Source organism: Podarcis erhardii (genome assembly GCF_964252035.2).
Source record: "Podarcis erhardii genome assembly, chromosome: 3".
In the NCBI taxonomy this organism is placed as follows: Eukaryota; Metazoa; Chordata; class Lepidosauria; order Squamata; family Lacertidae; genus Podarcis; species Podarcis erhardii.
The window spans coordinates 122,529,625-122,555,333 of NC_138507.1; the positions used below are offsets into that span (position 1 = coordinate 122,529,625).

At 46.2% G+C, this 25,709-nt stretch overlaps 1 long non-coding RNA gene across 2 annotated transcripts; it reads right to left on the reverse strand.

The window, feature by feature from the left end:
• Positions 1–1,785: 1,785 nt before the first annotated feature.
• LOC309338057 lies at positions 1,786–25,486 on the reverse strand. 2 transcript variants are annotated; one of them, XR_014154648.1, is made up of 4 exons: positions 25,393–25,486; positions 24,722–24,791; positions 4,167–4,225; positions 1,786–2,049 (listed from the first exon to the last, which is right to left on the reverse strand). It is a non-coding gene; the product is annotated as an uncharacterized lncRNA (long non-coding RNA). The 2 variants fall into 2 exon arrangements; XR_014154647.1 differs by lacking the exon at positions 4,167–4,225 and having other exon boundaries at positions 24,726–24,791.
• Between the last annotated feature and the right edge of the window lie 223 nt (positions 25,487–25,709).

Here is a 25,709-nt window from a genome sequence, read left to right on the forward strand (position 1 = left end):
TTATCACCAAATAAGAGAGGCCTACAATTTGGATAAAAAAAATGGGCTTCCAGGTGGAAAAATCGAAATTGGAAACAGAACTATTAGAACCTAAAACTAAGATTTTATCAAGAATGTATAACTTGCTGTTGAAATGGAATACACAGGATGAAACAGTTAAATCAGCTATGATTAAATGGGCACAGGATATTGGTCATAACATTATGTTTGCTGACTGGGAAAAGTTGTGGACCACCGGTATGAAATTTACGGCATGTAATGCCCTAAGAGAGAATATTATGAAAATGATTTATAGGTGGTACATGACACCAGTCAAGCTTGCAAAAATTTATCACCTGCCTGACAACAAATGCTGGAAATGTAAAGAAACTGAGGGTACATTCTTTCACCTCTGGTGGACGTGCCCAAAGATTAAGGCTTTCTGGGAGATGATATATAATGAACTGAAAAAGGTATTTAACTATACCTTCCTTAAGAAACCAGAGGCCTTTCTCTTGGGCATAGTCGGCCAATTGGTGCTAAAGAAAGATAGAACGTTTTTTATGTATGCAACAACAGTAGCAAGGATACTTATCGCAAAGTATTGGAAGACACAAGATTTGCCCACCCTGGAAGAATGGCAGATGAAAGTAATAGACTATACGGAGATGGCAGAAATGACTGGCAGAATCCGAGACCTGGGAGAAGAATCGGTGGAAGAGGACTGGAAGAAGTTTAAGGACTATCTGCAGAAACACTGCAAAATTTATGAATGCTAATGTGAAGTTGGATATGATAATATTATGGCATTAGTGATACAGTTTGAAAAAATATGTAAAAATGTTATAGAAAAAGGGTGAAAGACTAAAGTTATATTATGTCAAAAGTGAACAACATGCTAAAAGTATTTGAAATATAAAGAGGAAAGATTGGAGACATAATAGAATGATTTTAACAATTAGAAATGAGTTTGGAAAGAGGGTAAGGATTTGTTGTATTTGAGTGGTTAAAGAGGAACACAAAAAAGGGAGGCGTGAGGAAGACAGGAAAGAAGGTTAACTAAATTTAGATCTTAAAGACGGAGTTTTTACTTTTCTTTCTGCAATTTTTTTTTGTTTTTTGTTTTTTGTGTAATGTTGATTGTGCTTGTTTTTCTTTTTCTTTCTTACATGTGTTGTTTTCTTTATGTAAAACTCTAATAAACATATTTTTAAAAAAGGAAACCCAGTTAGATGGGTGGAGTATAATACTAATACTAATACTAATACTAATACTAATACTAATACTAATACTAATAATAATAATAATTTATTTATACCCTACGCATCTGGCTGAGTTTCCCCAGCCCACTATTATTATTATTATTATTGCTACTACTATTACTACTACTATTATTGAATAGAACATCAATATTTTTATGGCAGAAATATTGCAGGTATGTCCCCTAGCTTTTCCAGCTCTGCTCAATTCCTGTTTGTGAAACATCCTTCTCTGTGCAGTTGCCCAAGGAAGGAGGACAGTTGGAGGGGAGACACAGAGAAAGGGGCAGGAGGAGGGGCAGGGAGACCCCTGGGGGAGGTGGGGGCTACAATTTGAGAAATGCCCTTGTGCAAAGCCATGTTTGGAAAAGAACCACAAAGCCTGGATGGCACCTCTGAGAGGCAGAGAGAGAGGGGGGGGGGAGGTCTGAGAGCATGACCAAAAATATCTCCTCAACCCAGCACACGTTTTCACAACATGAACCAACACAAAGGTTTCCAATGCTTGCATTTATTAAAAAGAAAAAGCTAAAGCATTTCTGCAGGCAAACCAAATCCAAGCTCCAATCCCGAGCCCATTTATGAAGGAGTCAGGCCCCACTGGCCACAGTGGGCTTACTCGTGAGTAGACAGGCAGACAGGACGGCTCCCACTTGACTCCTTCCCAGCATCGCCTTCAGCAGCATCAAGCAAAGCAGTTTCTTCCCCAGCAGAAATGGAGGTGCAGTCGAGGCAGCTGCACATCAGAGGAGAGCAGGGTGGTCTTCCTTTCACCAGAGGTCTTGCACCGGAAATCTGCAGAGTTACCCCCCTCCTGTGAGAAGAGGAAACACAGTTAAAATGGGTGTTGGTGGTGGCTCAGAGAACCCCAACCAGTGACTCCAACTGGGAGACGGAAGAGCTGCTGTTGTCAGAGTTCCAATTGCACACAGAGGGTCTGTTTTGCACATGGTTGGACTAGATGACACCTTCAGTCCCTCCGAACACTGCATTCCTATTCTATGATTGTAAGAGAGACATTTGGGAATCTCTTGTATGCACTTGGGGGGATTTGAGCAGGGCTTGGTTGCCACACACACTTTTTTTCTAATGAGGTTCTTTTTCCTTCTTCTTCCTTATGTGAACAGCAACCCCAGGAGAGGACACATTTGAGGAGATCATTGTGTTGGTGTGCATTGAACTCTTTCCCGTCCAACTCTACAATTCTGTGATTCAATAACCACCTTCACAGGGACGTTTCACACAGGTTGCCTTTGTTATTTGAGGAGGGTCAGCGACTGAGCCCCCACGATTTTATACCAGGAGGAGCTGTTATTTCAGCCAATGGAGGCATTAAGGGGAGTTGTGGCTGAGGGGCCAGAGAGCTTTCATGGGGGCAGCAAGGGGAGAGGAAAGGGTTGTCACCCCCCAGTGTGCACACTAATGTTGTTCCAATTTACAGTGGATGTAAAGATTAATAGAGAAGTGGAGTGAAGTGGAGTGGGGGCCGCTACGGGCGCCCTGGAAGATGGCGGATAATACAATCTATCCACCTCGCACAAGGTAATTTGAGGCTGATTATGGGGAGTAAATCAGTCTCCCTCGTCTTCCCAGGGAAGGGGAAGATGCTGTTTTCACCCGCGGTTGTCATAAATCACCCGCGAGTTCAGAAGAAGGAGGGAGTGCAAAGCACTGGGCACATAACCCTCGTGCGGGTCTCGGAACTCCTCCGAAGCTGCTTCCAGGAGCGAAACTAGTTGCGTTACTTAAAAGGAAAAAATTTGGAGAAAGTAAACGCACATGCTTCGAGAGGTCAGCAGTGTTTTTATCTGTTAATAATTTTACCACTGAGATGAAGAAGATGGGGAATGAAGAAGCAGGAGGATTACATCAAAGAACTGCAGACATGTTGGTATGTGGAACGGGTGGAATGGAAGGGAAAGGGGGGGGGAGACTTTTTATTTTTTTTAATGTGCAAGTGGGACTAAAAATGAACTGAGTGGGGGGAAATAATATGAATTAAAGGTTTGACTCTGTGAAAAATTTGGAAAGAGAGACTCTCTTTGTGATGCAGCAAGAAATGAGATTCGACATGGAAAGGCAGACCTTTGTTGCAAGATTTTTGGTCTTAGGGAGGGAGAGCCGGAGATCTGTTATCAATATGGGATCATAAATCTGAAAGGGCAACCCTCCTGGAAAAGACTAATTTACAATGCAGCGGGTCTGGAAGGTTGGCGAGCGGACATTTAGACTGTATTTCATCAGCAAGATGGCGATTGCCTGATTGAATGGAATGTCTGGACTATTGGATTTACGAGAGTGATTCACAAGAGAGCAATACAAAATCCACACAGAAATATAAACAAGACTGTTTCTTTCAATCCACTTGCGGAGATAACTCGGAGGTGAATGAAAAGGAAAATGAGTAACGACAAGGACTTGAGAAGAGGGGACTGAAAATATCATTGTAAACATGAAAGCAGCAGAAATATTAGATGATTGGACTCCTGCCGATCAAGAAACATGGGTACCCCCCACAAAAATTTATAATTTGGAAAACAATAGGATTTTATGATGTGTAATTGTTACAATTTGGACTAATTGGTATGGTATGATATGTTTAATTTGGTAAATGGAAGCTTAATAAAAACTATTTTTTTTAAAAAAAAGTCTGAAATGGTTGTTTATAGCTGTTCCTACCAATAATTTTTATTGCTTTATTCTTTTTGTAAAGCAGTTTGATGTTTTCATTCTTACAACCAAGCAGTGTATGTATAAGTTTTATGAAATAAAATGAGTAACCAACCCAAAAGAAGAAGAAGAAGAAGAAGAAGAAGAAGGGGAGAGAAGTGGAGTGGGGGGAAAACAGAGAGATGACTCGCATGCATTTGGGGTCATGATACACAGCTGAAAAACTTTCAAGGAAAACTAAGATTTGATTTAACTCACCTTAACGGCAACACAACCTGAGGCCACACACGAATATTGGCCTTCGGGGCGGACGGCACCTACGAACTACCAGTATTCCATTCTGCCTTCGACATCTCTGAATGCAAGGTTGGCCTCTGGTGAAATCTGGAGGAAGAAAAAGAAGACTGTGAAGGATCTGTCTCTCAGGATTGACCTTCCACAACTTCTTCTTCCACCATGGCCCTGCTGCCTTGGACACCCGGAGGGCACCAGGTTGGGGAAAACTGGTGCAGGAAGAATGCAGGGCTGGAGCAGAGAGTCAGTCCCTTCTGCTGCCTCCCTGCACCTTCAGGACAGGGTCTGAGCCAAGGTGGTAGGGAAGGCTGCATCAGAGTCACTGGTTTCCCTGGGCAGGCCACTGGCAAACTGGGGCAGAGAAGCCCCCTTGCCCAGGAAACTGGCCCGTTCTTTTACCCACCACAAATCTGAGTTTACTGAAGCGCATTATTGCAGATTTGAAAGCAAGAGCTTCCGTGGATCACATAAATGCGCTAATAAGAAGAGACTGGCTGGTGGATCTGGCCACAGGGGGCCCATCGAGTGAGGCATCCTCTTCTCCCAGGGTTCACCTGAAGTCCCATTTGGGATATTCTCCAGGAAGACAGAGGGGCAAGATCCCACCTCTTTGGGAGTCAGAGCAAGTGATGTTCAGAGGCAGGTTTAAATGGAATACAGCGGAGAGCTGTGAAGCTGCTCAGAGAAGAAGCATCTGAGAAGAAGGCCATACCTGGAGCCAGCAGCATCAAGAGGAGGACGGCAACAGAGAGGAGGCAGAAGATCTTCATGGCTGGAGGTTGGTGGAAATACTGGAGATGCCAGAAGCCAAGTGGAAGAGCAGTTGACAGGGGAAGGAGAGGTCCCCCTACTTATAGGAGGCTGGAGGCCTGTTGAAATCTTGTGGGATGCCAACCGTTGTTTGCAGGATGGATGTGGCAAGCTCTGAGCTTCATGTGCCAAGGAGCAGCCAAAGACCACAGAATCATAGCTTCACAGAAGGGACACCAAGAGTCACCTAGTCCAACCCACTGCAATGCCGGCATCACAGTTATAGCATCCCTGTCAGCTGCCCATTCAACCTTCTGCAAAGGAGAATAAGGCACCTTCTGAAGGGCTCCATTCCACTGCTGAACAACTCAGAAAGTGAATCAGTTGGTTTGTGTCTTGCTCTCTGCTCACAGCGGCGTGGCATCTTTTGATGGGGGTGGGGCGGTTTGCAGGCGGGACCAGGGACTCGGCACAGAAGGTGAACAAAACACTTCCCGCTAGCCCAACTCTAGACCCCATCACTGCTAGGCAGGTAGGCAAGGCAGGGATCCTTGCATGGGGGCATCTGGATCATGCCCCCTCAAAACATGTGTTCGGGGCTACAGACCACAGTACTCCAGATCCATTTCTTGTGCCAGCAGTTCCGCTTGGATTTACAAAAGCTCTCCAAGTTGATCTGACTTGATCTCGGAATGTCCCATCAGAGAAATGTTGGAGAGTATGGAGTTATGTGACCCCTGAGACATCGGAAGGCAGTGCTGTATAGGGAGGTTCTTTAATGTTTAATGTGTTATGATGTTTTAGTATATATATTTGAGCCACACAGAGTGGCTGGGGAAACCCAGTCAGAGGGGTGGAGAATAATAATAATAATAATAATAATAATAATAATAATAATAATAATAATAATATATTATTTATACCCCACCCATCTGGGTGAGTTTCCCCAGCCCACTATTATTATTATTATTATTATTATTATTATTATTATTATTATTGCTACTACTATTACTATTACTATTATTGAACAGAACATCAATATTTTTATGGCAGAAATATTGCAGGTATGTCCCCTATGTTTTCCAGCTCTGCTCAATTCCTGTTTGTGAAACATCCTTCTCTGTGCAGCTGCCCAAGGAAGGAGGACAGTTGGAGGAGAGAGACAGAGAAAGGGGCAGGAGGAGGGGCAGGGGAGACCCCAGGGGGAGGTGGGGGCTACAATTTGAGAAATGCCCTTGTGCAAAGTCATGTTTGGGAAAGAACCACAAAACCTGGATGGCACCACTGACTGGCAGAGAGAGAGAGAGAGAGAGAGGGTCTGAGAGCATGACCAAAAATATCCCCTCAACCCAGCACACTTTTACATACCATGAACCAACACAAAGGTTTCCAATGCTTGCATTTATTAAAAAGAAGAAGCTAAAGCATTTTTTCAGGCAAACCAAATCCAAGCTCCAATCCCGAGCCCACTTACTAAGGAGTCAGGCCCCACTGGCCAAAGTCAAGCTCCCTCTTGACTCCTTCCCAGCATCGCCTTCAGCAGCATCAAGCAAAGCGGTTTCTTCCCCAGCAGAGATGGGGGTGCAGTCGAGGCAGCTGCACATCAGAGGAGAGCAGGGTGGTCTTCCTTTCCCCAGAGGTCTTTCAGCGGAGATCTGCAGAGTTACCCGCCCCTTGTGAGAGGAGGAAACACTGTGAAAATGGGGGTTGGTGGTGGTTCAGAAAACCCAGACCAGTGAATCTAACTGGGAGGCAGAAGAGCTGCTGTTGTCAGAGTTCCAATTACACATAGAGAGTCTGTTTTGCAGAGGGTTGGACTAGATGACCCCTTAGGTCGCTCCCAATGCTACATTTCTATTCTATGATTGTAAGAGAGACCTCTGGGCATTTCCTGTATGCACTTGGGGAGATTTGAGCGGGGCTTGGCTGACACACACACTTTTTTTTTAATGTGGTTCCTTCTTCTTCTTCTTTATGCGAACAGCAACCCCAGGAGAGGACATATTTGAGGAGATCATTGTGTTGGTGTGCACTGAACTCTTTCTCTTCCAACTCTACAATTCTGTGATTTAATAACCACCTTCACAGGGATGTTTCACACAGAAGTTGCCTTCACTATTTGAGGAGGGTCAGCGACTAAGCCCCCACCCTCTCACACCAGGAAGAGCTGTTCTTTGAGCCAAGGGAGTCTAAGGGGAGTTGTGGCTGAGGGGTCAGGGAGCTTTCATGGGGGCAGCAAGGGGAGAGAACAGGGTTGTCACCCCCCAGTGTGCACACTAATATTGTTCCAACTCACAGTGGATGTAAAGATTAAGAGAGAAGTGGAGTGGGGGGGGGACAGGGGGATGAGTCACATGCATTTGGGGCATGATATACAGCTGACAAATTTTTGAAGAAAACTAAGATTTGATTTAACTCACCTTAACGGCAACATAGCAAGGGAGGACACCGAAATATTGGCCTTTGGGGCGGAAGGCACCTCAGAATTTGCAGTACCCCTTTCTGCCTTCGACATCTCAGAATGCAAATACCTTGGGCTCTGGTGAAATCTGGAGGAAGAAAAAGAAGACTGTGAAAGGCTCTGTCTCACAGGACTGTCCTTCCACAACTTCCACAACTTATTCCACTGTGGCCCTGCTGGCTTGGACACCCGGAGGGCACCAGCTTGGGGAAAACTGGTGCAGGAAGAATGCAGGGCTGGAGCAGAGAGTCAGTCCCTTCTGCTGCCTCCCTGCAACTTCAGGACAGGGTCTGAGCCAAGGTGGTAGGGAAGGCTGCGTCAGAGTCATCGGCTTCTCTGGGTGGCCACTGGCAAACTGGGGGAGAGAAGCCCCCTTGCCCAGGAAACTGGCCCGTTCTTTTACCCACCACAAATCTGAGTGTGCTGAAGCGCATTATTGCAGATTTGAAAGGAAGAGCTTCCGTGGATCACATAAATGCGCTAATAAGAAGAGACTGGCTGGTGGATCTGCCAAAGGGGGCCCGTCGAGTCCAGCATCCTCTTCTCCTAGCATCCTACTGAAGCCCCATTTGGGATATTCTCCAGGAATACAGAGGGGCAAGATCCCACTTCTTTGGGAGTCAGAGCAAGTGATGTTCAGTCAGGTTTAAATTGAATACAGCGGAGAGCTGTGAAGCTGCTCAGAGAAGAAGCATCTGAGAAGAAGGCCTTACCTGGAGCCAGCAGCATCAAGAGGAGGACGGCCACAGATAGGAGGCAGAAGAGCTTCATGGCTGGAGGTTGGTGGGAATCCTGGAGGTACCAGAAGCCAAGTGGAAGAGCAATTGCCAGGGCGAGGAGAGGTCCCTCTACTTATAGGTGACTGGAGGACTGATGAAATCTTGTGGGATGCCAACCGTCGTTTGCAAGTTGGATGTGGCAAGCCCTGAGGGGCATGTGCCCAGGAGCAGCCAAAGACCACAGAATCATAGGTTCACAGAAGGGACACCAAGGATCATCAAGTCCATCTCCCTGCAATGCCGGCATCACAGCTATAGCATCCCTGACAGGTGCCCATCCAACCTCTGCTCAAAATCTCCCTGCAAAGGAGAATCAGGAACCTTCTGAAGGGCTCTCTTCAACTGCTGAACAACTCAGAAAGTGAATCTGTTGGTTTGTGTCTTGCTCTCTGCTCACAGTGGCACAGCATTTTTTGAAGTCCCCTGGGGGGGGGGGTTGCTCTGCAGGTGGGACCAGGGCCTGGGGGCAGAGGGCGAACAAAACACTTCCCACTAGCCCAACTCTAGACACCATCGCTGCTGGGCAGGCATGGGGCACAGAGGGTTCACAGGGCCGTGCTGTGCTACCTCCTCACCGGCCCACATGCGGGTAGCCTGCCCGGCCATGGCTGCTCCTGGCAGGTGCATCGCCCCCCCCCCCAAACACTGACTGTGTGGCCATTTAGCATGGGGTCAGGGTCCTGGCAGCAAGGCCAGGCTGGGCTCCAGTGGGCAGAGAGGCCCAGCATCAGGCAAGGTGGGGATCCTTGCATGGGGGCATCTGGCTCATGCCCCCTCAAAATCATGTGCCCAAGAGGTCCACACCAAGGCCCAAGAGGTCCACACCCTGCAGTTTGCTGATCTGGATCAGGGGGCCATTTCACTAGCAAGCAGAAAAGGTCCCACCATCAGGGTAGAACTTTGCTCTTTTCCTTAGCATGTCTCTCTGTTCATCGGAGAAAAGCCGGAGGGGATGGAGTTATGCGACCTCCGAGTCAAGGAGTTAAGAAATATTACACCCTTTAGAAGGCATCTGAAGGCAGTCCTGTGTCTCCAGCTTCCAGGCTGCTTCCAACTCAGCTCTCACACACCTCTTTGGCTCAGGACCACAAAATCTCAAGGATTACCTCTCCCCATGTGAACTGACCTGGACCCTGAGATCATCACCAGAAGCCCTTCTTCATGTGCCTCCTTCACAAAATGTCCAGAGGGCGGCACTGTGAGACGAGGTATTTTCTGTTTTGGCTCCCTGTTTGTGGAATGCTCTTCCCCAGAATGCTAATTCTGCTCGTTTAGGCACCAGGGAAATTCATTCCTCTTCTCCCAAGCCTTCAGCTAATGAAAAAATCTATTGTCTTTTAAACTATGTTTGGGGTGTTATTGTTTACTTTGTTGATATGGTATGTATTTTGATGTTTTAGTATTTGGAACTGTGCTGCGGTCCTCAGATGAAGGGTTGTATAGAAATCTAATTGTTAATAATAATAATAATAATAATAATAATAATAATAATAATAATACCACTGTTGCCCTGCCTGTCAGCCAGGGGATGAGGATGGTGCAATGGCTCATGTATTTGTCTGTAGAATCCCTCTTAGTTGCAGCTCTTCCCACCTGCCTTATTCTTTTGAGATGCTGATGAGGACACTCCAGTGGCCAGGGAAGGTCCTAGTCTTACAAAGAAAGTTGTCTCACCAGCTCAGCAAACTCCTCTCTTAGATTCTAACCCTCTGTGGGTTCAGAACCCCAAGGATTGGAAGAGATGAAGGGCATTCCCTGATCCCCAGCAAGATGAGAAACCTTTTTGCCTAAGCCTCCAGGTGTCAACACCTCACAGGTTGCGGAGGTGAAGCAGGATGCCAAGTCGCTTGCAAGGAAGAGGAGAGGAGCATCAGGGTTTTCTACATCTTGGAAGCTGCCCAGAGTGGCTGGAGCAACCCAGTCCAATGGGTGGGTTATAAAGAATATACATCATAATGATGATGATGGAACAGGACATCCCTCTTTTCACAGGAGAAATGTTGGGGGGTATGCATGCCTTGCCTAGAAGCCTGGGGGAAACCTCGCTGTGGGGTCCATGCTGCCCCCCACTCATCGCCTTCCTTTCCCCCAGCTCTGCTTCCCACCCTCCCCATCTCTACCTTCCCTGCCACGCAGGACAGAGATCAACAGGTGGGTCAGCCCACTCATGAGGCAAGGGGCAGTGCCCACCACAGTTGGCAGGATCCACAGGGGCATCAAATTCATCTTCTAAAAAATGCATCTTCAAGACTCGGAGGTGTTGATGATATCACCCCCCATGATAATGTATATTTTAACTCATTCCTTCTTTCCATTTTGTGGTTTGCCTCAGGGGCTCAAAGGTTTTGGGCTGGTCCTGTCCCCAACGCTCTCCATTCCCCCTTCTCCTTCATCACCCCATTATTCTTCTTCCACACCCCTCCAACACTCCAAGTGTCCTCATCTTCCAGGGACCGTCCTGGACTTACAGAAGCTCTCCCAGTTGATCTGACTTCATCTCAGAATGTTCCACTTTTCCTAAGGACGTCCCCATTTAAATCAGAGAAATGTTGGAGGGTGTGGAGTTATGTGATCCCTGAGCCATCTAAAGGATGTCCTGTATAGGGGAGCTTTTTTATGTTTGCTGTTTTATTATGTTATTCTATATGTTGGAAGGCATCCAGAGAGACTGGAGCACCCAGTATAAATAATATAATGATGATGATGATGATGATGATGATGATGATGGAATAGGACATCCCTCTTTTCACTGGAAAAAAGTTGGAAGGCATGCATGCCTTGCCTAGAAGCCTGGGGGAAACCTCCCTGTGGGGTCCATGCTGCCCCCCACCCATCGCCTTCCTTCCCCTCAGCTCTGCTTCCCACCCTCCCCCTGTCTGTTCCTTCCCTGCCATGAAGGACAGAGATCAACAGTTGGGCCAGTCCACTCATGAGGCAAGGGGTAGTGCCCACCGCAGGTAGCAGGATCCACAGGGGCATCAAATTCATCCTCTAAGAAATGCATCTTCGAGACTCGGAGGTGTTGATGATATCACCCCCCATGATAATATAGATTTTAACTCATTCCTTCTTTCCATTTTGTGGTTTGCCTCAGGGGCTCAAATGTCTTGGGCTGGTCCTTTCCCCAACGCTCTCCATTCCCCCTTCTCCTTCATCACCCCATTCTTCTTCCTCCATGCCCCTCCAACACGCCAAGTGTCCCCATCTTCCAGGGACAGTCCTGGACTTACAGAAGCTCTCCCAGTTGATCTGACTTGATCTCAGAATGTTCCACTTTTCCTAAGGACGTTCCCATTTAAATCAGAGAAATGTTGGAGGGTGTGGAGTTATGTGATCCCTGAGACATCTAAAGGATGTCCTGTATAGGGGAGCTTTTTTATGTTTGCTGTTTTATTATGTTATTCTATATGTTGGAAGGCATCCAGAGAGACTGGAGCAACCCAGTATAAATAATAATAATAATAATAATAATAATAATAATAATAATAATAATAATAATATGATGATGATGATGATGATGATGATGGAACAGGACATCCCTCTGTTCACTGGAAAAAAGTTGGAAGGCATGCATGCCTTGCCTAGAAGCCTGGGGGAAACCTCCCTGTGTGGTCCACGCTGCCCCCCACTCATCGCCTTCCTTCCCCTCAGCTCTGCTTCCCACCCTCCCCCTGTCTCTACCTTCCCTGCCATGAAGGACAGAGATCAACAGATGGGCCAGCCCACTCATGAGGAAAGGGGAAGTGCCCACCTCAGGGGGCAGGATCCATAGCAGCGTCAGATTCAGCCCCCTAGAAATGCATCTTGGCGACTTGGAGGCATTGCTGATATCCTCCCCCTTGATCCTAATGTAGATTTCAACTCACCCCTTCTTCCCTGGGTGGGGGCTGGGTGGGGGCTTGAAAGCACCATTTTCAGGTTTGCCTCAGGGGCTCAAAGGTCTTGGGCTGGTCCTGTCCAAAAGGACCTCCCTTCCCTCTTCTCCTAGAATCATAGAATCATAGAGTTGGAAGAGACCACAAGGGCCATCGAGTCCAACCCCCTGCCAAGCAGGAAACACCATCAGAGCACTCCTGACATATGGTTGTCAAGCCTCTGCTTAAAGACCTCCAAAGAAGGAGACTCCACCACACTCCTGGGCAGCAAATTCCACTGTCGAACAGCTCTTACTGTCAGGAAGTTCTTCCTAATGTTTAGGTGGAATCTTCTTTCTTGTGGTTTGGAACCATTGCTCCGTGTCCGCTTCTCTGGAGCAGCAGAAAACAACCTTTCTCCCTCCTCTATGTGACATCCTTTTATATATTTGAACATGGCTATCATATCACCCCTTAACCTCCTCTTCTCCAGGCTAAACATGCCCAGCTCCCTTAGCCGTTCCTCATAAGGCATCGTTTCCAGGCCTTTGAGCATTTCGGTTGCCCTCCTCTGGACACGTTCCAGTTTGTCCGTGTCCTTCTTGAACTGTGGTGCCCAGAACTGGACACAGTACTCCAGGTGAGGTCTGACCAGAGCAGAATACAGTGGCACTATTACTTCCCTTGATCTAGATGCTATACTCCTATTGATGCAGCCCAGAATTGCATTGGCTTTTTTAGCTGCCGCGTCACACTGTTGGCTCATGTCAAGTTTGTGGTCAACCAAGACTCCTAGATCCTTTTCACATGTACTGCTCTCAAGCCAGGTGTCACCCATCTTGTATTTGTGCCTCTCATTTTTTTTGCCCAAGTGCAATACTTTACATTTCTCCCTGTTAAAATTCATCTTGTTTGTTTTGGCCCAGTTCTCTAATCTGTCAAGGTCGTTTTGAAGTGTGAGCCTGTCCTCTGGGGTGTTAGCCACCCCTCCCAGTTTGGTGTCATCTGCAAATTTGATCAGGATGCCCTTGAGTCCATCATCCAAGTCGTTGATAAAGATGTTGAATAAGACCGGGCCCAAGACAGAACCCTGTGGCACCCCACTAGTCACTCTTCTCCAGGATGAAGAGGAACCATTGATGAGCACCCTTTGGGTTCGGTCAGTCAGCCAGTTACAAATCCACTGAGTGGTAGCATAGTCAAGACCGCATTTTACCAGCTTCTTTACAAGAATATCATGGGGCACCTTGTCAAATGCCTTGCTGAAATCAAGGTAGGCTACATCCACTGCGTTCCCTTCATCTACCAGGCTTGTAATTCTGTCAAAAAACGAGATCAGGTTAGTCTGACATGACTTATTTTTCAGAAATCCATGCTGACTATTGGTGATCACAGCATTCCTTTCTAGGTGCTCACAGACTGTTTGCTTAATGATCTGCTCTAGAATCTTCCCTGGTATTGATGTCAGACTGACTGGGCGGTAATTATTTGGGTCCTCTCTTTCCCCCTTTTTGAAAATAGGGACAACATTTGCCCTCCTCCAGTCTGCCGGGACTTCGCCTGTTCTCCAGGAATTCTCAAAGATGACTGCCAGTGGTTCTGAGATCACATCTGCCAGTTCTTTTAATACTCTTGGAAGCAGTTCATCTGGCCCTGGAGACTTGAATACATCTAAACTAGCCAAGTATTCTTGTACTATCTCCTTAGTTATTCTGGGCTGTGTTTCCTCTGCTGAATCATTTGCTCCAAATTCTTCAGGTCGGGCATTGTTTTCTTTATTGGAGAAGACTGAGGCAAAGAAGGCATTGAGGAGTTCAGCCCTTTCTGTGTCCCCTGTTTGCATTTCACCATCTTCTCCTCTGAGTGACCCCACTGTTTCTTTGTTCTTCCTTTTGCTACGAACATACCCATAAAAGCCTTTTTTGTTGCTTTTAACCTCTCTAGCAAGCCTGAGTTCATTCTGTGCTTTAGCTTTTCTGACTTTGTGTCTACACGTGCTGGCTATTTGTTTGAATTCCTCTTTGGTGGTTTCCCCCCTTTTCCATTTTTTGTACACATCCTTTTTTAATCTTAACTCAGTTAAAAGTTCTTTAGATAGCCACCCTGGCTTCTTTAGGCACCTTCCATGTTTCCGTCTCATTGGTATTGCCTGAAGCTGTGCTTTTACTATCTCCCTCTTAACAAACTCCCAGCCATCATGAACTCCCTTTCCCTTTAGTATTACTGTCCATGGGATCTCACCCAGCACTTCCCTAAGTTTTATGAAGTCGGCTTTCTTAAAGTCAAGAAATTGAGTCCTAGTATGTGGCTAAAAGACTGGCTACTTCTCGAAGACACTGACGTACTGGACCTGGAAGGTTTTAACAATGCTTTTGGTTGGCATGCATACTTATGGTATGGCAAGGTTAAGATCAATAAGGCCTTTAAGAACCATATTGTCAGGAAAGCAGTGTTTAATGTCTGGACAAAATACAAAGACTTATTGGAAAATAAAACTCCAAGGTGGCTTTCACCTCTGGAAGCTAAGGCCCGAAAAAGACCCAATATGGAGGCCAAATGGCCAAAATATTGGGAAATACTAGAAAAAGATGGAGACAATTGGAAATTGCAGAGTTTGGAAAAAATGAAGGACAAAGTGCGAGACTGGTTACATTATGCTCAGATTAAAGAAGTTTTTAAAAATGACAAAAAGTTAGGGTTCCAGGTGGAGAAATCGAAGCTAGAAACAGAATTGTTAGAACCAAAGACTAAGGTGCTATCTAGAATGTATAACTTGCTGTTAAAATGGAACACACAAGACGAAATGGTTAAATCGGCTATGATAAAGTGGGCACAGGACATTGGGCATAACATTATGTTTGAGGACTGGGAAAGGTTATGGACCACTGGGCTGAACTTCACTGCATGTAATGCTCTGAAGGAAAATGTAATGAAAATGATATATAGATGGTACATGACCCCAGTTAAACTTGCCAAAATATACCATTCGTCTGATAATAAATGTTGGAAATGTAAAGAAAATGAAGGAACATTCTTTCACCTCTGGTGGACATGCCCTAAGGTGAAGGCCTTCTGGGAAATGATATATAATGAGCTGAAAAAGGTATTTAAGTATACCTTCACCAAGAAACCAGAGGCCTTCCTTTTGGGTATTGTCGGCCAGAAGGTGCTAAAGAAGGACCGAACATTTTTTATGTATGCAACAACGGCAGCAAGGATACTCATCGCAAAAAATTGGAAAACTCAAGACTTGCCCACACTGGAAGAGTGGCAGATGCAGCTGATGGACTATATGCAACTGGCCGAGATGACTGGCAGAATCCGAGACCTGGGAGAAGAGAGGATTGAGGAAGACTGGAAGAAATTTAAGATGTATTTACAAAAACATTGTAATTTGGTTGAATGTTAAGAAGGATGCTAGATTATAAAAAATTGGCCACCACTAAATTAGATTTTGAATTTGATGATAAGTGAGATTAAAGAAAACATAAATTTTATAGAGAATTGCTAGATTATACTTAAACGAGTGGATATAAGATCGTAAACAAGTTGATAATTTGCTTGGAAAAACCTTTTAACGATGTAAATGGGAGCGGGAGACGTGAGGGAGTCCAAAGAAGTGATGAAACTACGTTGTGATAGAAGTAAGATTGTTTATTATTGGTGCATTTGTATTCAAAAACTCTAATAAATATTTATATATATAAAAAAATTGAGTCCTAGTATGCTTGGCTGCTCCTTTTCGCTGTATAGTAAACTTCAGAAGAGCATGATCACTCGCGCCTAATGATCCTTCCACTTCTACCCCACTAACCAGGTCATCAACATTGGTTAGGACCAGATCTAAAATGGCTGTTCCTCTTGTTGCTTCTCCCACTTTCTGGACAACGAAGTTGTTTGCAAGGCCAGTGAGGAATCTGTTTGACCTTATGCTCTTGGCTGAGTTTGACATCCAGCAAATATCCGGGTAATTGAAGTCCCCCATTACTACTATCTCCCTTCCTTTTGCATGCTTGGCCATCTGTTCCAGGAAGGCATCATCTATGTCCTCCGTTTGGCTTGGGGATCTATAGTAAACTCCCACAATGAGGTCCCTGTTATTCTTCTCTCCCTTAATTTTGACCCAAATGCTCTCACTTTGGCTTTGAGGTTCTAAATCTTGGATCTCTTCACAGGTATACACATCCCTGACATATAACGCCACTCCTCCTCCTTTCTTGTCTGGTCTGTTTCTCTGAAATAGATTGTATCCCTCCATTATTACATTCCAGTCATGGGACTTATCCCACCAGGTTTCAGTGATGCCTATTATGTCATATCTAGTTTGCTGTACCAAGAGCTCAAGCTCATCTTGTTTATTTCCCATGCTTTGCGCATTAGTGTACAGACATTGAAGTCCATTAATCATTTCCCCGTGTCTCTTATTTAAGGATTTTTTCCTCCCACCACTAGGTCTGCGTGCTGTTTGCTCCATTTGGTCTATGACATTTGGATGATCATCTTCATCAATTGATAGACTCCTACCTTCAGGAGCACTGTCTCCCTCCCCCACATTAGTCAGTTTAAAGCCCTCCTGATGAGGTTTCTGAGATTTTTGGCAAAAACATTCCTCCCAACCGTTGTGAAGTGCAGCCCATCGCTTGCCAGAAGTCCATCTTCAAGAAACTGCAGTCCGTGATCTAAGAATCCAAACCGTTCCTGTTTACACCATTTGCGAAGCCAGCTGTTCACTTCCACTATTTTTCTCTCTCTCCCTGGGCCACGTCGTTCAACTGGGAGGACAGATGAGATGACAATTTGTGCATTTAATTGCTTCAATTTCCTGCCCAGAGCCTCATAGTCTCTTTTGATCTTCTGGAGGCTATTGCTTGCAGTGTCATTGGTTCCCACATGAACCAAGAGGAAGGGGTATTTGTCAGTGGGTTTTATGATTCCTTGCAGTCGTTCAGTTACATCTTGGATCTTAGCCCCGGGGAGACAGCACACTTCCCGAGACATCTTGTCAGGCCCACAGATCACTGCTTCTGTTCCCCTCAGTAGGGAATCCCCTATCACCACTACACGCCTCCTCTTAGGTTTGGTCGGGGTTCTTCCGTGAGCTGTCCGTTCTAAGGTCGCCTGCACATTCCCTGAGGACTGACTTTGCTGCTCGTCTTCATATACCTGATCGACTGTAATGAGGGAGAGATCCTCAAATGGAGTCTGCTCTTCGTCTTCCATGCTAGGGGAGAGGACCTCAAAGCGATTGTGTATGAGCGAACCCTGGGCCTCCTACTTCTTTGTGTCACATTTCTCCATATATCTGGCTCCTGTGTTGGTGAACTAGCCTCCTTCTCAGGGGAGTCCCCTGTCTCCTCCTTGGTGGAGACGGTGTGCTCTGTTGCTTCCAAGAAGAGCTCCAGCTCTCTAATTCTTTGGAGCGTAGCTACACATTCCTCCAGTTGCTGGACTTTGTCTTCTAAGAGGGCAATCAACATGCAATTGCTGCAGGTAAAGCTGCCTGCAACCTTTGGCAAGATGGCAAACATTGTGCAGGAACCGCAGGCGACTGCAGCTGTTCCCTCACTCTCCATCTTGAGAACGTGTCGTTGGGGGTGGCTACAGCGGTCCTCCATCATAAGAAGCTGTTGTTGATAAGCAGTAGTCCCGTGCACAGCGGAAGGATGAGGAGTACGTGCTACATACTGTATATTGCTTTATTTACACTTCAAAGCTGGTATGTTACAGAAAAAACATCTTGCCTCTGCCGGAGCAGAGAAAAGCATCCTCTCTCCTCTAAGCACAGAGAGAATAACACACACTGAACTGCAAAAGAACAGTGAAAAACAGGAAACCAGTGTACGTCACATCCAGTCTCCCTTTCCCGTGGGAATACCCAACAGTACGCTGACTGTGGAATGTAAACACCTGTCTTGTGACAAGCACTTCGCTGCACAGTGAAGAGAGCAGAAACCAACATCCTCCCCCTTTCTGTGAACATCACTGGGCAGCGTGTTCGTACAATATCAGTACAAACCCAACTTCTGCACATAGGTACAGTGTTGATCCCTTGATACAATCTTGGACAATACATCAGCAGGAATTTCATTACCTGGCATATAGGACACCGTTACGAGTCCCTTTTGAATACGTTCCCTAGCATGTTGCAACTTCAATTGCAAGTGCTTTGTGCTTTGCTTACAACCTTCAGAATTCAGCAAAGCCAAACATGCTTTGTTGTCCTGGTAAACCTGGATTGGACATTTGACAGGAATTTTCATGTCTTTGCACAATTGTAACAACCATTCACAATCTTTAAGTGAATAAGACAGTGCATTCAGTTCAGCTTCACAAGTACTTAAGCTAACTGTTGTTTGCTTCTTGCATGACCAATCAAATACACCCTGATTGTACATATAGCAAACTCCAGACGTACTTTTCCTGTCTGTAGTGTCACTTCCAAAACTTGCATCTGCAAATATTTCAAGACCACCAGACTTCTGATTGTTAAATCTTAGTCTGTAATGCATAGTGCCTTTCAAATACCGCGCTATGCGTTTCAGAGCTTTCCAATCCTTAACAGTAGGATTGTTAACTTGTCTGCTTAGCAAATTACAGCTAACAGCAATGTCTGGTCTTGAACATCTGGCAATGAAGTTTAGCTTGCCTAGCACACTTCTGTACAGTGTAGTGTCAGAAAATGCTTCTTCAGTGTCATCTACCTGATAACCTGTTGTCATCGGTGTGTCTACAGGGTTAGCATCCATCAGGTTTAGTTTGCTTAACACATCAGCAATTTTCCGTGACTGGTGTACTAGAATGTTACCATCTTGATCTCTCTCTATTTCCAGAGATAGGTAGTTGTTTACCTCACCAAGATCTTTCATGTCAAAGTGCTCTTTCAGTTGAGCTAGGGCATTATTGTACATTGTGACATCCTTCCAAAAGAATAAAAGATCATCAACATAAAACAAACAATACAGTTTCTTCTGCCCCTCCTCTTTGACAAATACACATGGATCAGCTTTCCCTTGTTTAAAACCTAGAGAAAACAATACTTCAGTGAGTTTTGTGTGCCAACACCTTGCACTTTGTTTGAGACCATAAAGGGACTTCTTCAGAGCACAAACAAATCCCTGTTTTACCTGTACGCCATCAGGTGGAAGCATATAAAGTGATTCATCTAGAGATCCGTACAGAAAAGCTGTATTTACATCATGGTGACTAATGTGTAGATTTTCCTCTGCAGCTAGCTTGAGCATAAGCCTAATACTCTCATACCTCACTGTGGGTGAGTAGGTCTCGTGATAGTCTTCACCTGGTACTTGTGCAAAACCTCTGGCTACCAATCTGGCTTTGTGTCTGACTATCTTGCCATTTTGATCAGTCTTCGCTTTGAAGACCCATTTGCTTCCAAGCAATTTCATTCCTGGAACTACTGGAACTAGGTCCCATGTTTTGTTCCTTTCCAAGGAATCAAGCTCAGCCTTCATTGCATTTAACCATGGCTCAGCTTCCTTTGAATCCAAATCCTGGATTTCTTGGAAACTCGAAGGTTCAAATACCTTCTTGGAGCTTTTAACAGCTGTTACTGCTATCTTAGCAAATTCATCAGCAAATCTCTTTGGAGGTCTGCCTTTTGTGGCTCTTTGTGACCTGCGAATTAGCCGTAGGTCTTCAACACTCTCCTCTTCCTTCTTGGGAGAAAAGTGACCTATTGTGAACAATGGTTCCTCCAATTCTTGATCAGAGCTTTCAGAGGGTCGCATAGAGGCTTTCGCACTCTTGAAATCCTCTGAATCACCCGATTCAGTTTCAGACTCAGAATCAGAACCTTCATCAGTGGGTGTGGGTTGTTGTGGCTGCTTTTGACTATCCTCAGTCTCATCACTGTCATCAGGATAACATTGGAAAATTCCCACATTCTCCCCCCACTTGGCATTGTACTCAACACTTCTTGTGAGCTTAATTGCCTTTGAGTCAGTCATCATTATTCTGTAAGAACCTTTCTGATAACCTAGAAAGATACCATGCAATCCACGCTTGTCTAACTTGGAGTTTTGTGGTGAGTGAACCCACATGTCAGAACCAAAAATTTTCATGTGTTTGATGTATGGCTTTTTGCCAAACATCTTCTCATACGGGGTACAACCAATCGCTGAAGATAACCTGCGATTATAACTGTAAGTGAAACATGAGAGAGCTTCGGCCCAATAACTCTCTGGAAGATTTGCATCATGCAGCAAGGTTTTTAACCCTTGAAGCAATGTCTGATTTGCTCGTTCCGCAAGTCCATTCTGCCATGGCGAGCGAGGACTAGACAAATCGTGTTGAATTCCTTTCTCAGACAGAAAAGCTTCAAACTGCTGAGAAGTGAATTCTCCCCCGCGATCACTGAAAAGAGTCTTTACCTTCTTACCATGCACATTTTCCAACCAAGCACAGAATTCCTTGAACCTAGGAAAAGCCTCTGATTTCTGCTTGAGATTGTACACATAAATATACCTGGAAAATGCATCAATGAGAACCATGAAGTACCTGTTTCCTCCCAAAGAGGGCGCTAGTGGTCCAACCAAATCAGCATGAACAATTTGGTATGGTTCTGTAGCTTGCCTACTAGACACCTTACCTTTCGCAGCCATTTTTACCTTGTTTGCTGCGCATGCCTTGCACTTCATGTGGTACCTGCAGGATTTAATAGTCATACCTTCAACCAAGGCAGGCATTTTAGATACTGCCTCAAAATGCAAATGACCAAATTTTCGATGAAAATCGTGAATACATTCTGCATGCAAACTTTTGTTAGTACCTGCAATGCAACAAGTGTCATCCTGCACAACATCATCATAATACAAAACATACAAACGATCAACATATTCAGCATACAATACATAATCATTTTTCTTTGTGATGATGCACCTTTTGTTCTTAAAGGAAACGTCAATATTCCGCTCATTCAGCTGTCCAACGCTGAGCAGATTATGTTTGGCATCCGGCACATAAAGCACATTCTGTATCGATAAGTCCAAACTGTGAAGAACAACAGTTCCGTAGCCTTTACTGGGGATTGTGTGGTCATCCGCTTGGTGAATCGCACCTTCCTGCGGTGTAAAAGACACGAACAGTCGCTTATCGTTGCACATGTGATGCGTCGCTGCTGAATCAACCACGAAGAAAGATCTAGACGTCTTCTGGACCTCTGCAACTTTTGGAGTGAAGCGTGAGACCATTGCCTTGGGCTGCGTTGTCCTGGACACTGGACCTTTGCCTTTGCCACGGCCTTTTCCACGCGATGAGCTTTCGCTGCGCTGCTCTGTCTTGGCCCTGGGATATTTGCATTCCCTCTTCATATGGCCTAGACGTCCACACGAGTAGCATTTCACTGCCTTCAAAGCTTTGGCGCCATCTGGTGGTTCCACTGCACTATGGGATGACGACTGTGAAGTCTCCCTCTTGCCCATGCAGCTATCACCCTGGCGATCTGCTTGATTCTGAATCATGGCAGTATCACAGGCTACTGTGAGTTGAGCATTTGGCTGATCAGTGGTATCAAATTCCCCACTTGCCTCAGCCAGCCTTCTGCAGCTAGCCATCATGACTCTGGCATTAGCCTTCTGCGTCATCTCTGCTGCTTTAAATCATGCTGCTTTATACAAGCTGCGTCTGTGCTGCTTCATTCCAAAGGCAAGTTCAAAACAGCCTCTGCCTGTGAGCCTGTGCCACTCTGCTTATCTGCAGCTGCTTCAAACCTTATTCCAAAGGCAAGTTCAAAAGGAAAGTTCTAAAGTGCTTTCTCTATGCTGCTGTAAATAGTGCTGCGTCACTATTTTCTGCAGCTGCTTTCCTCCAAGAGCACTTTTAAAAGTTACTTTCGATTTCCCCGCATAGTAACTTTGCCCGGCAAACGGCTTTAAAAGTTCAAAGTCCAGCCATAAAGCCATTAATTAGAAGCTGGCAGGCTGCCCGGAGCAGTAGCACATACCTCATCAATCATCTTGACGCGCAGAGCAGATTCCATTCCGATCTGTCTCCCTGCATTCCGATCCTTTGCCGGCACTCCGATTCGACTTCTGGAGCCCATTCTTAAGATGACTGCGTTTTTCTGGGCCCGGAACCAAATGTTGTTGATAAGCAGTAGTCCCGTGCACAGCGGAATGATGAGGAATACGTGCACATACTCTATATTGCTTTATTTACACTTCAAAGCTGGTATGTTACAGAAAACATCTTGCCTCTGCCGGAGCAGAGAAAAGCATCCTCTCTCCTCTAAGCACAGAGAGAATAACACACACTGAACTGCAAAAGAACAGTGAAAAACAGGAAACCAGTGTACGTCACATCCAGTCTCCCTTTCCCGTGGGAATACCCAACAGTACGCTGACTGTGGAATGTAAACACCTGTCTTGTGACAAGCACTTCGCTGCACAGTGAAGAGAGCAGAAACCAACAGAAGCGTGCAGACAGGACAAATAACTCTCCCCCCAAAAAAACCCTAGGTCTCCCCCAACAAACGTTTGAGACTAGCTCCCCTAAATCTACGATATGGATCAAACTGCGCGCGCCGCTGCCCTGCAAGCTCTGATAAGCTCCTCCCACAGCTAATCACCTACCTCAACAGAAACCCTGCCCCCTCTGACCTTTGCACAGGGAGAGCAGCTAATCAGCCACAAGAAACACACACACAAGAAAACCCTTTTTGCTCCTTCTTCAGCCGCTGCCCTGCAAGCTCCTTCATGGCCTCCGTCTTCTTTTGCCACACCCCTCCAACCCTCCAAGTGTCCCCATCTTCCAGGGACAGTCCTGGATTTACAGAAGCTGTCCAAGTTCATCTGGCTTGATCTCAGAATGTCCCACTTTTCCTAAGGGCGTCCCCATTTGCATCAGAGAAAAGTTGGAGAGTGTGGTGTTGTGTGACCCCTGAGCCATCAGAAGGCAATGCTGTATAGGGAGGTTCTTTAATGTTTAATGTGTTGTGATGATTTTGTATATATATTTGAGTCACACAGAGTGGCAGGGGAAACCCAGTCAGATGGGTGAATTATATTATTATTATTATTAATAATACTACTTCTATTGAATAGAATGTCCCTATTTTCATTGGAGAAATGTTGCAGTGAATGTCCCCTAACTTTTTCAGCTCTGCTCAATTCCTGTTTGTGAGACATCCTTCTCTGTGCAGCTGCCCAAGGAAGCACGTCAGTTGGAGGGGAGACACAGAGAAAGGGGCAGGAGGAGGGGCAGGGAGACCCCAGGGAGAGGTGGGGGCCTACAATTTGAGAAATGCCCTTGTGCAAAGCCATGTTTGGAAAAGAACCACAAAGCCTGGATGGCACCACTGAGAATAAGAGAGAGAGAGAGAGAAAGGGTCTGAGAGCCTGACCCAAAAATATCCCCTCAACCCAGCACACTTTTACATACCATGAACCAACACAAAGGTTTCCAATGCTTGCGTTTATTAAAAAGAAGAAGCTAAAGCATTTTTGCAGGCAAACCAAATCCAAGCTCCAATCCCGAACCCATTTACTAAGGAGTCAGGGCCCACTGGGTTGGGCTTACTCCTGAGTAGACAGGCAGACAGGACGGCTCCCTCTTGACTCCTTCCCAGCATCGCCTTCAGCAGCATCAAGCAAAGCGGTTTCTTCCCCAGCAGAGATGGGGGGGGTGCAGTCGAGGCAGCTGCACATCAGAGGAGAGCAGGGTGGTCTTCCTTTCACCAGAGGTCTTGCACCGGAGATCGGCAAAGTTAACCCCCACCTGTGAGAAGAGGAAACACTGTTAAAACGGGTGTTGGTGGTGGGTCTGAAAACCCAGACCAGTGAAATTGCACACAGAGGGTCTATTTTACAGAGCGTAGGACTAGATGTCCCCTTGGTGACTCCCAATGCTGCATTTCTATTCTATGATAGTAGGAGAGACCTCTGAGCATTTCATGTATGCAGTGGCGTAGCGTGGGTTGTCAGCACCCGGGGCAAGGCAAGTAATTTGTGCCCCCTAACCCATGGATTTGCGCCCCCTAACCCGTGGATTTGCGCCCCCTAACCCTAACCCCCAGATGTTGCGCCCGGTGCGGCCGGCCCCCACCGCACCCCCACGCTACGCCACTGCATGTATGCACTTGGGGGAATTTGAGTGGGGCTTGGCTGCCACACACACTTTTTTTCTAATGTGGTTCCTTTTTCTTCTTGTTTATGCAAACAGCAACCCCGGGAGAGGACACATTTGAGGAGATCATTGTGTTGGTGTGCATTGAACTCTTTCCCTTCCAACTCTGCAATTCTGTGATTCAATAACCACCTTCACAGGGATGTTTCACACAGGTTGCCTTTGCTATTTGAGGAGGGTCAGTGACTGAGCCCCCACCCTCTCACACCAGGAAGAGCTGTTCTTTCAGCCAAGGGAGGCTAAGGGGAGTTGTGGCTGAGAGGGTTGGGGACCTTTCATGGGGACGGCAAGGGGAGAGGAAAGGGTTGTCACAACCCCCAGTCTGCACACTAATATTGTTCCCCCTCACAGTGGATGTAAAGATTTAGTGAGGGAGGGTGGGGGGACAGAGAGATGAGTCTCATGCATGTGGGATCATGAGACACCACTGACTTATTTTTCAGGAAAACTAAGATTTGATTTGACTCACCTCTACGGCAGCACACCCAGGGACGAATAGTACACCGAAATAGTAGTGTTAGGGGTGGCCGGCACCCACCAATTCGCAGTACCCCTCCCTGCCGTTGACATCTCGGCCTGCAATTAGCTTGGGCTCTGGTGAAATCTGGAGGAAGAAAAAGAAGACTTTGAAGGCTCTGTCTCACAGGACTGTCCTTCCACACCTTCCACAACTTCTCCCACAACAGGCTTGGACACCCTGAGGGCACCAGGTGGGGGAAATCTGGTGCAGGAAGAATGCAGGGCTGGAGCAGAGAGTCAGTCCCTTCTGCTGCCTCTCTGCACTTCCAGGACAGGGTCTGAGCCAAGGTGGTTGGGAAGGCTGTGTCAGTGTCACTGGCTTCCCTGGGGGGTCACTGGCCAACTGGGAGAGAGAAACCCCCTTGCCCAGGAAACTGTCCCGTTCTTTTACCCACCACAAATCTGAGTATGCTGAAGCACATTATTGTTTATTTGAAAGCAAGAGCTTCTGTGGATCATATAAAGGAGGTAATAAGAAGAGACTGGCTGGTGGATCTGGCCAAAGGGGGCCCATCCAGTCCAGCACCCTCCTTTCCCAGGGTCCACCTGAAGCCCCATTTGGGAAACTCTCCAGGAGGACAGAGGGGCAAGATCCCACCTCTTTGGGAGTCACAACAAGTGGCTGAGAATAAAGCTGAGAGCTGTGGGGCTGCTCAGAGAAGATGCATCTGAGAAGAAGGCCTTACCTGGAGCCAGCAGCATCAAGAAGAGGACGGCAACAGAGAGGAGGCAGAAGATCTTCATGGTTGGAGGTTGGTGGGAATCCTGGAGGTACCAGAACCCAAGTGGAAGAGCAATTGCCAGGGGAAGGAAAGCTGCCTCTGCTTATAGGTGGCTGGAGGACTGATGAAATCTTGTGGGATGCCAACCGTCCTTTGCAAGATGGATGTGGCAACCTCTGAGGGGCATGTGCCAAGGAGCAGCCAAAGACCAGAGAATCATAGGTTCATCAAGTCCAACCCCTCACAGCTGTTGCATCCCTGACAGGTCTCCATCCAACCTC